The following is a 14855-nucleotide window of genomic DNA, read 5'->3' on the forward strand; positions in this document are numbered from 1 at the left end:
GGAATTTTCCAGAAACTTAAGGGGCAATAGGTCCCCAGATCCCACCAAACTGGTATCCTGCTCTTAGAGGTTTCCCTGAACAGCCCAGCCTTTGCTCTGACTCATTACCCATACCACTGCTATTATTTCTTCATAAGCTTTTGTTTAAGTGATTGTGCTCTTAATTTCCTGTTTCACAATCCTATACTGATGCCAGCAAAATATATTAATTCAGGTTTCTGGATTTGCATTTGAGCATTTAAAAGATTAAAATTAATCACAGCTTCTCATTGGCTCAAGGCGATCAAAGGTTCAGTACACATATTTCAGATTAATATTTCTCCTGACTGTGATTTGTCAAAGCTCAAGTGAAGAAAAAAAGGCAACTGGATCGTTACCAGCCACGTAAACACTGGGGCAAACCCAAGTCTAGCACGAGTAGGTGAGCCTCCACTCATTGCAGTGCAGATAGGCTGGCTCATGTCCAGCTTGATCCTAAGCAAAGGAGGGCACAGACAGAAGTCAGGCTGTGCTCACGGTGAGTAACACACCCCCACGGCCCTCTGACTCAGGGTTGCTTCCCCAGAACCCTCATTATTTCATCACACCTTAATCCTCTTTTTTTTTTTTCTTCAGCAAGAAGCCCTTTCTCCCAGTAGGTGGACAAAAACAGGTTAAGTGAACGTAAAACTGGGCATGAGCAAAAGAGCTGTCAGCAGAAGTATCAGGTTTGTAGGAAAGGCTTGGAGACACCCTAACATCAGGATTTACTTCTGACTTGTGCCTCCAGAGCCTCTATTATGCAAGATTTTTCTGTAGAGTGCCCAGAAGTGTGAAGGGGAAAAAAATCCAATAGCTGTGAAGCGTCTGGATTGCCAGGAATATCTAACTGTGGAATAATTCAAGTGCCTCCAAAAAGCCACACAAAACAAAGGTACTTGCCCAGATCATCCAGTGGGCTCATGGCCAAGCTGGAGTGAAGATCCCAAGCCCCAACTGGCTGAGCAGATCTCCAGCTAAAAGATTTTTGTGGACAACATAAATTGACCTAGAGTTCTTCAAACAGATATTCCCCCTGATATTTGGCCCAGTCCTCCCTTACCAGTTCAGCAATGGAATCTGGCCCTTCAAGTCTCATTTCCACTGCAGATTCACAAACATCTTAGTAAAGGGTCTGGTGTCAAGATGTTTGTTGGCTTTGGTGGTCTGGTCAGATAGGAATAAGGGAAGTTAATTCTCTAGGGGGATCTGTGTGCAGTCCTAATTCTTTCTTCTAACCATGTGTCCGGCCAGACAAATCCACAAACATGTGAGTTGGTAACAACTGCAGCCAACTGCATTTTTCTAATTATTTTTCTGTGCACAAGATCTAGTGTGTCTGAAGCTCAGGTTCCATTCCAAGTGTGTTCCAGTTGCTGGAAAGACTCCTTTTGGCTGCAGCAGCCTCTGGGTCAGGGCCCTGGGACAAGAGGCAGAGCAGTGGCTGCATTTGCTTTAGAAATTCCACCAGTGCAACACTTGTTGAGGGAGCACCATTCCCTCAGCATGAGACAGCTCTCAGTGCTCTGGCCTGTTCTTCCAGCCAGTGACATTCGGGTTACATAAATAATTACCCTTTGCACTCAGGAGGCATCACTTTTCCTGCCAGCCATCTCCTGCCCCTTCCCTCATGTCCAGCACTGATCTACAGACCTTCTGTGAGCCTCAGGTGTGAAAAACAGGCCACTTCCAAGGCCTGAATGGAAACTAGAAAACAAACCAAGCTAAATAAAATAGCCAAGCCAGGCATTCTGTGCACATGTAGCAACATGTGCTGCTATCCAGAAAGTTGGAAGGCTCTCCTAGACTCCAGACAACAAGCATCTTTACTGAGGTAAGAGTCTTTTGGGCCATTTCCTCTTGCTGTACCCAGCACTGAAGAATGGGTATCAAACACCAAGAACCACTCATTTTCCAGCCTTTATCAATATTTATAACTTCTGTTTTCTTAGTTATGGAACATGTAATTTTAGGATATACCCTGGAAAGTGTTGATTGTTGAGTCCTGATCAGGGAAATAAACTATTTTTTTAAATTCTTTTAAATTTGTATTCATTTTAGCGGATAAAGCCAGCATTGCTAGAAGCTGTGCATAAATCCAAGAACAGTTAATATCCATCAAGGTTTTACTATGCAGCATCCAAGCAGCTCAGGGTGAGTCAGCTCTTGTATTGGAACCAGTTGGCTGCAGGGGAAAAGGATGGGAGGGATGGAGCAAGGGAAGGAGGGAGGGAGGGAGGGAGAGGTGGGGACCATAATTTTGCCTAAGGATGGGGGAACACATCCTGCACCAGGTACAGCTTGAAATCCTCCTGGATACCTCAGGAAATCGGTGGCTGCCAAATTCCTGATTTATGGTGCTTAGACACCAGAGTGCCAATGCTGATCTCTGCAGCTGCAGGTGTGGCCTCAGACCTGAGACCTGCCTGCATTTAATCAGGCTGCATCCCAGGCAGGTGGCCTGGGATTCCACTTGCTTTCAGCAAAGTAGCAGGGAGGAAAGAGGGTGGTGGTGCAGGTTTGGTGAAGCTGATAAACCTGTGGGTGGAAAGAAAGGGATGGCCTGGCCAGCCTGGCCTAGGTCCATGCAGCAGCAAGGGACAGGTGTTATCCCCGTGCTTGGAGAAAGAAATGAAAGTTGAAAGTGAACAGAAGGGAAAAGCTGACTCCAGCAAAGTTAATGGCAAAGCTTCCAGTGGCTGCACTTCATTTCATAAAAATTTCACTGCATTTCATAAAGATTTCTCTTCCACGACTTACACCCATGGTTATGAAAGGCCAGGTGTACTGCTCATTTTTGTGGATGTTTAAATTGATAAAATGTATTGCATTTATAGTATTAATAAAGCTAAAGCCTATAAAAAGGAGGTATTTTGGGGGAAAAAAAATCCTGAAAATTTAGCTAACACAGGACAAATGTTTCTTCTCCTACTGACAGTCAACACTTCATAATAATGGAATTTGCTCCCTTTTTAATTAAAAAGGCCAGTGTTCACCGAAAGGTGAATAAGAATAGATGTTTGGCAGAGGATCTTACAGTATATTTTGAACGAGGTCTGTTTTATTTCCAAACTTGCTGCTGCTCGTAAGTCTAAACCTTGGAACTGACTCTGTTGCTTTCCTAATTGAATGCGATATATCCCCTTATCTTCTCACTTTAAAAATCAGCCGGCATTAAACGCTCCACTGTGCAACTTCATCTGCTCCTGCATGAGTGGTTTGGGGTTGGATTCATTTCTCTTGCTGGAAAGCAACTGGAACCAATTTTGCATCGGGGTGCCACGATTTGTCATTTGACATCGGGCAGAATCACACAACTTTCCCCTCAAAACGCCGCGCAGTAAATGAGGCTGATGCTTCCTGGCTCTGGGCTCGGTTTGGTCACTGCCTGCTTCCCTGGCAAATCCTCCTCCATGGGAAGGAGCCACGGCAACCTGGTTTTCAATGTGTGTGGTCACGTTTCTCCTGCACTGCAGCAGAAGGAGCATCTCAGAGCTTTGACAAAGGAGAGGCCAAGCCAGGCTTGGCGAGTGCTGGGGAGAGGAGAGGAGGGGAGGAGGGAGAAGAGGAAGAGGAGAGGCCAGTGAGGATAAATGCAGGAGAGGATAAAATTCCCAAGCTGGTGTGCAGAGGCTTAGCTGTTAACAACCACAGGGGAACCAGTCCCTTGACACTGAAGATGGGGCCACAGGACTTGTCAAAGGCACAGACACTTGGCTGTGGACTGAGAGCCTGAGTTATTGGTTGGATAAAGGGAAGAGATCCAGGGCTGATGGGCTTCCCATCAAGATTTCCTGGAGAGGAAAAAAATCTCTCCAGAAATCCTGCCCTGACCTTTCTCCGTGCTCCTGCGCCTGCCCAGAGCTCACTGGTCTCTTACCCAAGCCAGAAAGGATTTACCTTGGCACTCAAGACTGGACTATGTTAGTTATTGTTTGGGCTTTTTAGTCTTAGGATTGGCTAGAAAACAGCGTTATATTTAATAATGATAAAAAAATAAATGGAAGCTTCAATATTTATTTCCTTATTTCTTAGAAATGAAATCGAAACTTTCCAAGAAAATTGGCTTCCCCCAACTCACCCTCATAAATCTTCCAGTCAGCCTGACCTGAGAGGAGGTGTTTGTTTGCTTGTTTTTTTTTTGTTTTTTTTTTTAGTAAAAAACATAATCAAAATTTCCCAGTCTTTTTGTCTACTATGGAAGTAGGCAGGGAAAGAGAGACTGAATGGATGTTTTCAAATGTTTTAAACCACCCCTAAATAATTTGGAGGTCTGGAAGTTACCACATTTCCTTGGTGAGGGTCAGCTTTCACCCCACCGGAACCAGCTGCAGCTGCAGTAAGAGACAACAGAGTGTGACAGAAAAGCCCATGACAGATGGCATATATATATATATATATATATATATATATATATATATTTGTGTGTACATGCCAATCCATACAGTCATCCACCTATGCAAAATGTTTTGTGACCCCCCAAACAAACACTGGCCTTTTACAGAGCAAAATATTAATATTGCTTCATTGTGGCAGGAAAGCAGCTTTCCACCTCAAGAGCTTTATTAGCAAATGGGGAACAAAAAAACTTAACTGCTTGCTGGAAATGCAGAAATTAATTGCACACAATTTCATTGAATTCCTAGGAAAAAAATATTTCATATTTTAACAGCTTTTAAATAAATGGACTGCCAACTGCAAACAGCTGAGCTCCAGAGAGAGGGCTTGGCTCACAGTGGGAACCAGCCCAGGGCTAACTGCTAACGTGGCTTTTATTCAGTGCTTTTTTCCAGGTACGGCTGTCATCCAAGAGGATGATAAACTGCAACACCTTATAATTATTCCAGCAAAAACAACTTGGAACAATGCATTTGAAATTAAAGGGTGCCTTAAAGATAGAAAGTGTGGTGAATATACTTTCAGTACCTCTTTGTATTATTCTTCAAGGACAAAACACTGTCTTCTCTACAATTTATATGAAGTGAAAGAAAATCTAACAACTCACAAAACTACTGGACACCCCATGTGCCAGCAGTGACTTTGGCTGGGTTGTTCTGAACCATTCTTCCCTCAGGCTTATCAGTGGAATATGTCTAGCTCCCCAAAAATATTCTATTTACACTTTAATCTTCCAGCACTTCAGAGAGCCTCTCAGCAGATCTGTGATGCTCCAGCAACTGCAGTCCATTAAATGCATTGAAGAATGCAAAAAAATTGATAAGAAAAGCTGTGGATGAAATGCTGGGCTGGGAGTCAGGAGGGTTTGGTGCTGCTCCAGCACAGCCAGAGACCTGCCAGGCAGGGTGGGGGAGCTCTCCCCACCACCCCATGCTCCCCTCCCACTCTTTGCTTCATCCATTTAGGGCATGAAGCCTTTAGGGAAAGCAGCATGTGTATGAGGCCAAAGGCAGCACAGAGCATGAGGCAGCTACACTCTCATACTGGGCTTTTAGGCATCAGTGAAATATCAACAAGAATATATTGACTTAGACAGCAGCACTCCCTCCTCTCCATCGCCACTCATGCATAGCAAACACAACCCAAAACCTCAGCAGCACCTCCCCTCCCAAAAGCCCCCCCAGGCTGCCCTGACCCGCCCAGGGGCTGCCTCTGGAAAAAGGGCTCTGTATCTGTGCCAGGAAGGTCAACAACTTCTGACACTTGTTCAAATAAAGGCTCAAATTCATTTGACTGCTGTGGTCTCTTAGGGCTTCCTGAAATTGTGTGTGTGTGTGTGTGTGTGTGTGTGCCCATGGAAACACGATGGTGAAAGGTAACAGGCTTGTGTTGGGCACGAGGGTGTTCATCAGGGTATTCTCCCTTGAGGGGCTGCTGTGCTGCTGCAGCCTTTGGAGAGCAGGAGATTGAGCCTGAGGAATTTAGGAGATACCTCTATTCATTTTTGAAAGAGGAAAGGAATTAGGATGTGAAATGAAAGCTGAAGACAGGATTAGGGCAGAGAGAACTAAAGGGTAGGCATATTGAGTCAAGTGCCCTATTCCTAAAATCGTATCTAATATTTTTTAAACAAAGTTAATGAAAATTTTTCCAGCCATAATTCTTTTCAGATTTGTATTTTCTTCTCCCATGATTTGTAGCATGACCTTATTATTTATGAGAAATGTGAAGGCAAAGGGATATATGTGCATTAGGAGCACTGAAACTCAGACCTTTACAGAACTTTTCTCAAAGAACCTCAGAACATCTGTTTATTTTATCACATCCAATTGCCATGGAGATGTGAACACCCTGTGTTATTCACAGGAAGATGACATAGCTATTCTTCTGCAAAACAGAAATTGCTTTTTAAGTATTTCCAATCATAAATCAGGAAAACACCCAAAAATCCACGTTCCACCCATGGCCCAAAATACCACACCCTATTCTGTCAATTTAAAATAAATGAGTGTGATAACCTTCAGCTCGATGTGATCATGAACTATTGATTTGTCCTTCTGGGAATAGACAAGGAAAATTGTCTAGACAGTGCAAGCTCCCCTATAGGAACCTCATTTTTCTGGTTTCCTTTCAAACCCCACTTTCCATTACCTCAGAGTGAGTTATGCCCTATTTGCATTACCTAAATAAGGGGATGTCCCATCTTTATTTAAAACCAAGAAACCCCAGCATCCCTCAGGATGTCACTGAGATAAGGGATGATGTTGACTGAGGTACACCCGTGGTGGCTGCACACCCCCAGCATCTCAGGGAACACCAGCAGTGCTTTGGGGTGGCTCTGGGACATTTGTGGGGGATGTGCTGCTCCTGGGTCCCTGGATCTATTTGGATAATTAGAACTCAACTGTATTGGGAATTAATTCAGTGCCTGCGGCTCTTCCAACATTACAAGGACAATTGCCAGGCACAAGGTTTTCCTTTGTAAAATGCAGCTTTAGTCTCATAATCCCAGCCTGATATTTCACCCTCCAGCTATTTCCCACATTTTTTTAATGATTAAAGTAGGCTTTCAATTAACATGTCTTATGGATCAGATACCACCTGCAGATACAAATATAAACATTAAAAAAAGAAAGGTTGCTCAAAGGCTAGAGAAAAATCCCATACTTTGTCACTTCTTTAAATCCAACCAGCCTGATAGAAAGCAGATGCTCTTGCTGGTGCCTCTGGAGGAGGTGAGGTTGAGTTTTCTGTATGTTCACCATTCAGCACAACTTCCATAAGCACCAACACTGCTGAGTTCTGTGGTACTGTGGGACACAAAAGGGATCATCCTGTAGATAGGTGACTTGTTTAATGCAAAAAGAATACAAGCATGCATGATTATCCATTTTAAAAATATTTTAATATATAGTTTCATATCTCAGGTTATTTTTCTGCAGGACTGTACACATTGCTGAGTGAGAGGGAATTCCACTCTCTTACACCTTTGCACCATTAGGAAAGCAGCCCTCAAAATCTGAAATGACTGGCTATTATCAGAATAAAACTACACATTGCAGGAACTCCAACTGATATGAAATGAAGATGACTTATCTGGCTGCAATTTCCACTGGGGAAACCACAGGCTTGCACAGCTTTAGCTCTGGCAGCCCCGGCCAGGGGCACAGCCAGCTGAGCTCATTAGGGCCCTCAGCAGTGATGCAAAACAAGAATTGTGTAAGTCTGTGAGATAACTTGTCTGCTCTCCTGGGAGAGAGAGCAGCAAGGTTTCAGAGGGCTTCCAACTTGCAATGTAATATTTTCTTGTGGAGTTCAGTGAGAGGCTTAGAAATGTTTAAGGTTATATAGGCTGTTAAGTGATCTGGAATACACAATTCTAAGTGTTTGTGTATCCTTTTGCAATCTTTTACAGATTAAAAAATTGTATAATGGGCTATGTTTACACTTGAAAAATTGTAGGTGGTCACTAAGTTAAAAGAGCTTGGCTTGGCTTAGTCCTGAGTTTAGCTCATCATAACTTGGTCTTCTCAGCTCTCAAACTTTTGTACCCACGTGGGCTTGGTGTCTGTGTGCCCCTGCCCTCCCTTGGCAGGAAAGTCAGGGTCTGGCACGGGGCAGGGAGGGGACAGCTGGCACATAATCTGGTCACACATCTCAGGCTCCCAACACCCGCTGTGTGCACAGGGCAGTTTGCTGACTAACAGCCTATTCAGGCCCAGCAGTCACAATTAGGATCAAATCAGGATCCTGCTGTGCTGAGGAGTGTGTTCTTCTGGAGAGCTGCAAATTTATAAATAATGAGAGCCAAGAGGATGGAGAGCACAAAACATATTAATATTTTTAAAACATGTAACATTAATAGAGTGTTCTTTTCCCAAATTAACACTAATTCTCCTTCTTTTGACTTTTTGCTGTGTGAGTCATAGCTAGTCAGTTAGGTGACACAGCAGCAAAAATAAAAATCAGAGGGAGATCTGAGGGTGAGGAGTCCTGGTCTTTGGAGTGAAGTAGGGCAGGGGATCAAGACACTAAAGCCAGGAGAGAGGCAGAGGAAGGAGCTGCCACATCAAGAAGAGCCTTATCACTTCTGGAAAAGGACAGGGCAGGAGCAGGTACAAGGGGATGGTGACAGAAGAGAGAGGTGCTGGTTTACAGAAACCCTGGCATATGGGTTCACAGGTGCATGAATCAAAACACTTCTAAAGCTTTACTAAGAACCAAAGAAAAGACTGTTGGTTGAAAATAGGTATTTATCCCCAAATCATCTTACCTTCAAATTAGGATTTAGGAATTAAGTAACAATATGCTTGTAACCGGGTCATAAAATCCACCCAGTTCCCTGCAAAGGCAGCTGTGATACCACAGCTGATTTTCCTTCCCATTTCTTAGAAGCAAATGAACAATTGTGGAAAATCCAGTGATCTGTGTAAGCTCTGCTTTGTGCTGGCCCAGCTGAGCTGGACTTTTTATGGAGCATAATGCCCTGTGTGGGGAAGCTCTGCAGTGCCTCACTGCAAGCACAGCCAAAACACAGGGCACGCTAGCCTTGCTCCTGCTGCTGCTGGTTTTGGAATTGGGACCCCAGTACCCCCAGGACCCTCCTAAAATACCCCACTGGGCAACAATCCTGGGGCCCTTCACCAAAGGCAAAGGCAGCCTGGTTTGTAGAAAGCAAACTGTAAATATTTTATACCATTTCTTTTTAAATGGCTTGTTCTCCAGTTCAGCTTCTCTGCTCTTTTCCAGAGATGAGCATCCAGAATACTTCCTTTGAAATGCTTGGAAGTGAGTAGCTGTCCCTTGGAGTTGTGATTAGTCCCTCTGGGAAGGATACCAAAGAGAAGCAGCACATCACAGCCCCCTTTCTAATATTGTTAAGTGCACATGGATCATCTGTAACACAGCCAGATGCTGTAAGGCCAGCTATTGATTAGAGGGAAGAAACAGATCTAAATGAGCAAAGGAAGAACAGTGATGCCTTTGAGCTGGCATTCAGTGCTGGTCTTTCTTCAAACCAGACCTCTGCCACTCCAGGAAGCACCCAACCCTCCTCCTGTTTTCTGGGGCCAGTTACACCTACTGAAGCTCAAATATCTGTATCTCACAGCTGATAGCTTGACCACACAACCTGAGTGGATACAGAAAACTCCTGAGAATTCTGTGGTTTGGATTATAAAGCAGGATAAAATGACAATTGCTCAGTCCCCTGTAATATTTTGAAACCTTCTTTTTAGATATTACTAAGCTATGTATGAGGTAATGATCAGTTCTGACAGAAAAGCTGGAATATGTGTGTTCAGCCATTATTTGTGATATAGAAAGGAAAACATCTGCATCGATTCAGTCACCTCTGTGAGCAACAGTGTAGATCAGACACTGCACAGCAGATAGAACTTGTATTAAAAATCTGATGATTAGGACATAATTATGAAACATTTTTTAATCTTTTAGTACATTTAAAAATATGACAAGCAACTAACAAACAAAAAGCAAGTCTTTTACATCTGCCTACAGTGGTAACCAGTTAGGGCTAAACCCAGAAATATCTGGGGTTTTTTTACAACTTGGTTATATGGAACATCACTTTTCCTGTGCATAGCAGTGCAGCAGTTCAAAAACAAAGGTCTTTTACGGACAAGCTACAGGCCCTTCAAAATACTGCCCAACAGCTCTCCTGCCAAATGAGAAGGACTTTACACCATATAACATAGTGTAATACACCCAACACACCCTGTGACGCACCAAGTAACTCTGTGTCACTAACAAAGTTACTGGAAGTGATGCTAACAGAGGTAGTTTTCTTTAAAAGTATTTTTTCACCCTGAATTATGTGGATTGGCTTTTTCATCGGAGCTGAAGAGGTGGTCTGAGAAACCTCATTTGAATTCAGTCAGTCCAGCACGAAGGAAAATTTTCTTTTTTAGAAGTGCTTGAATGTTTTCATTAAATAGCTTTTTTCTCTCCTAGAAACTTTATAACCATGCAAAGCACTCCAACACCGGATTTACGTACACCAGCAGTCTCAATAAGAACAACAAAATTATCCACATTCATTACATAAGCACAGAAGTGCTCTGTAAGGCCATGATGAGCCCATACACAGTAAGCGCCAACCAGGTCCTTTGATCTGAACCTACACACCTCACACTTGGAGAAAGCAGGATTGAGGCTGCAGTCTGCTTCTCAGTGATAACTGACAGAATTCCAGAACTCTCCCATCCAAGAAACAAAGGGTATTTCTGCAGCTTGGCTTTGTCCCTGCTGGGGTCTGGGGCAGATGTCCCCTCTGCATTCCTGCACGCTGATCACCTCCACTCCCCTCTGACGTCTGCAGCCTGGGCTGCTCCTCCTCCTCCAGCTCTCCCATGGTGATGAGCCAGAAGGTGACTTCACCTGCTGCACTGTATTATGATTTTCTTCATTCAGTGCTGTGCTGGAGAGATACAGTTTGTGACAGGGCCAGTGTGTTCCTTAGGGCTGTACAAGCCTACAGGACGTACACTAGAAAAATGTACATAATAAAACACCCTGAACAATCCCGACCTCCACAAGCATCACCTCAGCAAATACTTAAATGAAAACTGTGTAAGCTGAGAAAAACACAGGTATGTTTTCAATCTCTTCAGGCAAAGCTCCAGTTGAGAAGCTCTTTTTTTCTATCAAACAAGACTCACAGGATCTGGGCTCTGTAGGGATATGGGCCACAGATCCTCTCATATAAAGGAAAACCTTTTCCCTCTGGCTGGATCCTACTAAACCCACACATCTATAGTAAAAGCTCTAAATACATTTTCAGCTTGCCCTTGTTCAGATCCACTAGGGAGCACCTTAGATTCACCATTTCCTTAAGTTAAACATTTAAGCATCTGAAAGCTGCAGACATCAAAGGTCAGTTGTGGATTCTTATCAGCTTTACCAGAGTTTTCCACGGGAATCTCCCATTAGGGTACTGTGTCTCCACCAAACAGGGTGGAGTTGCTCTGATTACTAATGCTCTCCTTAGCCCCATCTATATCTAATAGCAGGACACAGGGAGTTCCTGCCTGTCCTGGCCAGGAGCCAGAGAACTGAACCTCTGACATCCCACCAGGGCACCAGAGCAGATGTACAGCTCTGCTAAATTAGGGAAGGACACAGACTTTAACCTGTTCATCCATCAGTAACCACAGAAGAACTCTGTTCTGGGCCAAAATTAAGTGAAACATCACTTTATTTTCTAGGCATGCACAAGTTGTCACTTGGGCTAGAAAACAGCACCAAATGGTATGCAAGGGACACATTTAAGCACTACACCATGTGAACCACCACCAAGAGGGTCGAATGGCAGGGCTTCCCAAATCAGAGAAAAACCTGTATCACTCGGCCTTTCAGACTGAAGTGCTTCTGTTCCTGAATGAAGGTCTGTGACTTGTCTCTGAGAAATTATATTTATTTTTTTTTAAAGCCAGGACTGAGAAACAAATCTAAAATCATTCACGCCACTAAGCAAAACCAGATTGTCCCAGTTCCACCTCCATGCTAGTTTTTATTCACAACTTGGGTTCTTTTTCTGGGAGGCACAAAAGACATCACACAAAGGAAGGACTTTGTCCTGGACCCTGGTCCAGCCCCTGATACCATCACCCCAGCTATGAGAAGATGGAAGGGAGCTTGAGGTTTTAGGTTCTGTGTACAGAACTGGGCAGGAACCTGCACATCTACATCCCTTCTCCAATTAATAGCATGTTCCCTGCTGTACTGAAATTAAATAATAAAGAACTGACCAGCCTGCTGGGGACATCTCTAATAAAGTGATCCATCTGCACTCCTACAATGGGTGGTTCCTCCCACGTCACCACGGTGAAGGTTACTGGCAGGACACCCAGTCTACTTCAGGACTTGTTCCCAGAGCTTTCCTATCATCCTGTCCTGAAGGGAATTTTACTTACACACTCTGATATTTCTGCAAGCACCACCCTTCTGAAGCAGCATGTTGCAATTACACATCAGAATTTGGCTAAGTTTGACCAGCAATTTCATATCAGTTACTACTTCTACATTCACTTAAGAACAAATAAGTCACTGCTAGCAAACCCCCTTATTCTCTACTTCAAATGTGTCTTTCATAGGATGGTTTACTATAGTTTGGGTTTTTTTTTTATGTAAGCTTTATAAAGAGTAACTTTACAAAAAATGCAATGTCATTGAGGAGCCATTTTTGCTATTAACAGTTACCATATGATTTACCAGCTACTGGGATACAAAATTAATATTCACTTTTCTGGAAAAGCTAGGGTTTGGCTCAACTGTAACTCTGGAAAGTAGGAGGACTGCAGTGGTAATTCATCTTCTAGATTATCCAGATGAAAATGAATGAGGTTTTACTGGTAAAAGTTTAATGAAACAAAAGGTTATATTGCCACATAAGGTAATAAGCACCTGCCTGAGAAGGTTGCCCCTGAAAAACAGATGACACAGTGACTAGAGTGTATTGAGAACCAATTTAAACTGCTCAGAAGTTCTGGAAGATTTCAAATTCTGGCCAGTTCCTTGGAAAATTGTTACGTTTTCTAAATTTAAGTTGGGAACAGAATCCCAGCATGCTGCTGCAGAAGAAAAGTTCTGGTTTGTCAAAATCAAGACACAAAAGCTCAAACACAATTTAATTACAATAGGCTTATAGTTCAATCCTGAGAAAATTTAATCAGTTCAAAACAAGTGGAGCCAAGTTGAATCAATATTCCTGTGACAGTATCCATTTCCTAGAGCATTTCCTAGGGCATTTCTGCTCTCCCTGCTATAAATGGATATACATAGATGTAAGAGATTAGGCATATAATATTTTTACACAAGCAGCTACACCTGGAAACACAGGCCACATAAGAGGGCTCAGCCTCCTGGCACGCCTCAGCTGGGCTCTGGCCCAGGCTGGACAAGGACAACTCAGTGGTTATCCCAGTGGCCAAACTGCAGGTGTTGTTGTCCACATGTGGGCGTTTGTAAGGGCAGTCTGAAAGCAATTATAAACCCAGCCAAACGAGAAACCTGAGGTTAGATTGTCTTGATTTCATTTAAGACATATGATTGAAGCTCTGCTTTTTAGGCCACAGTAGACTGTCATAACATGTCAGTTAATTATATAAGCCCAGTTATTAAAAAACAAACAAGTTTTCACTTCTATTGGAGCTGAAATATTTTCAAAGCCAGCAGTAAACAAAGTGTCTGTATTAAATAAATCTCAGGATGAATGTATTATTGACACATGGATTAACTGGGCTGGATATTTCAAAACCACGTCTGTGCCTTTGCCCGTGCAGGCGCTCTCACCAGGCCAACAAAATGTATTGTCTTATCACAAACCCTGCAGGAATATTTGTCTAAAAATGCTTCCATTGCTCCTGTTCCTACTCAGCTTGCAGGGGAGAGGGATCTGTATATTTTGTCTGCTAGCTGGAGGGTGGACTCAGCACTGCCTGTCTGACACACTGCCCTGGCTACCTTCACACTTCTCAGGAGGATTTTGGGCTGGAAGAGTGTGTTTCCCTTCAGCAGCCCTGGTGGCTGATGCAACCAGTTTAATTCAGCTTTAGTTCAGGTCCACAGAGTCTGCCTGAGCTCGCTGCTGTTCCCAGCCCCGGTGCTCTGCTGGCTCAGCATTACCTGTGCACTTCCACAGGGAAATGATCCAGGAAGGATTGCAGTCAAGCCAAGACAAGCTCTCTCAGTTACATGGCAAAGGAACTCATGGAAGGAAAGCGTCTGTAGCAATATCAGGGGCTTGAGCTTTCGTGGAAAAACTGAAAAACTTGGAAGCAAGCCAGGTGCTCATCCTCTTCAGAAGCAGCCTTCCCACCCCTTCCCTTTCTAGAAATCAGATGAAGCTTTGCAAAGCCTAATTCTTAAAAAAAACCAAAAGTGATGAAATGAACATGTGCTACCACCTGCTGTCCATTATTTGGAAGAGCAGGGTCCCCAGCAGGGCCTGGCTTCCACGGTCTCCCCACAGCCCCAAGTCCCATTCTGGCCCCAGGACATTGAGAGCAGCTTCAGTCCATGTAGGGCCAGTCTTGGGGAGCTCAGGGGCACCAGTCACCCAGGAAAGAAGTTGTTGAGTTCTCCTGAACAAACAGCATCATCGAGGACAGAATTAGGAAATGAGGTTAAAGAGAATGTCAGAAAAGTGCCCAGGCTGGTGCAGTTTCTTGTGTGTCAAATCCATGGACAGACATGGAGGTATCAAGATGGACAAAACAGCATTGGCAGCTCCAGACATCCACGTCCTGGGTGCTCTCCTGGGGCCCCTCACCACCCACTGGCTCATCCCTGACAGGCAGCTGCTGTCATAAACAGCCATTAAGCAAACAATTCACCGAATAAATATGGGTTTAAATAGACCAATTTCTGTACAGGTCACTTCACTTCCACACGTCCCCACCAGGGACTGGCAACTCAGATCT

This window comes from Vidua macroura, chromosome 15 (genome assembly GCF_024509145.1).
Source record: "Vidua macroura isolate BioBank_ID:100142 chromosome 15, ASM2450914v1, whole genome shotgun sequence".
NCBI lineage: Eukaryota > Metazoa > Chordata > Aves > Passeriformes > Viduidae > Vidua > Vidua macroura.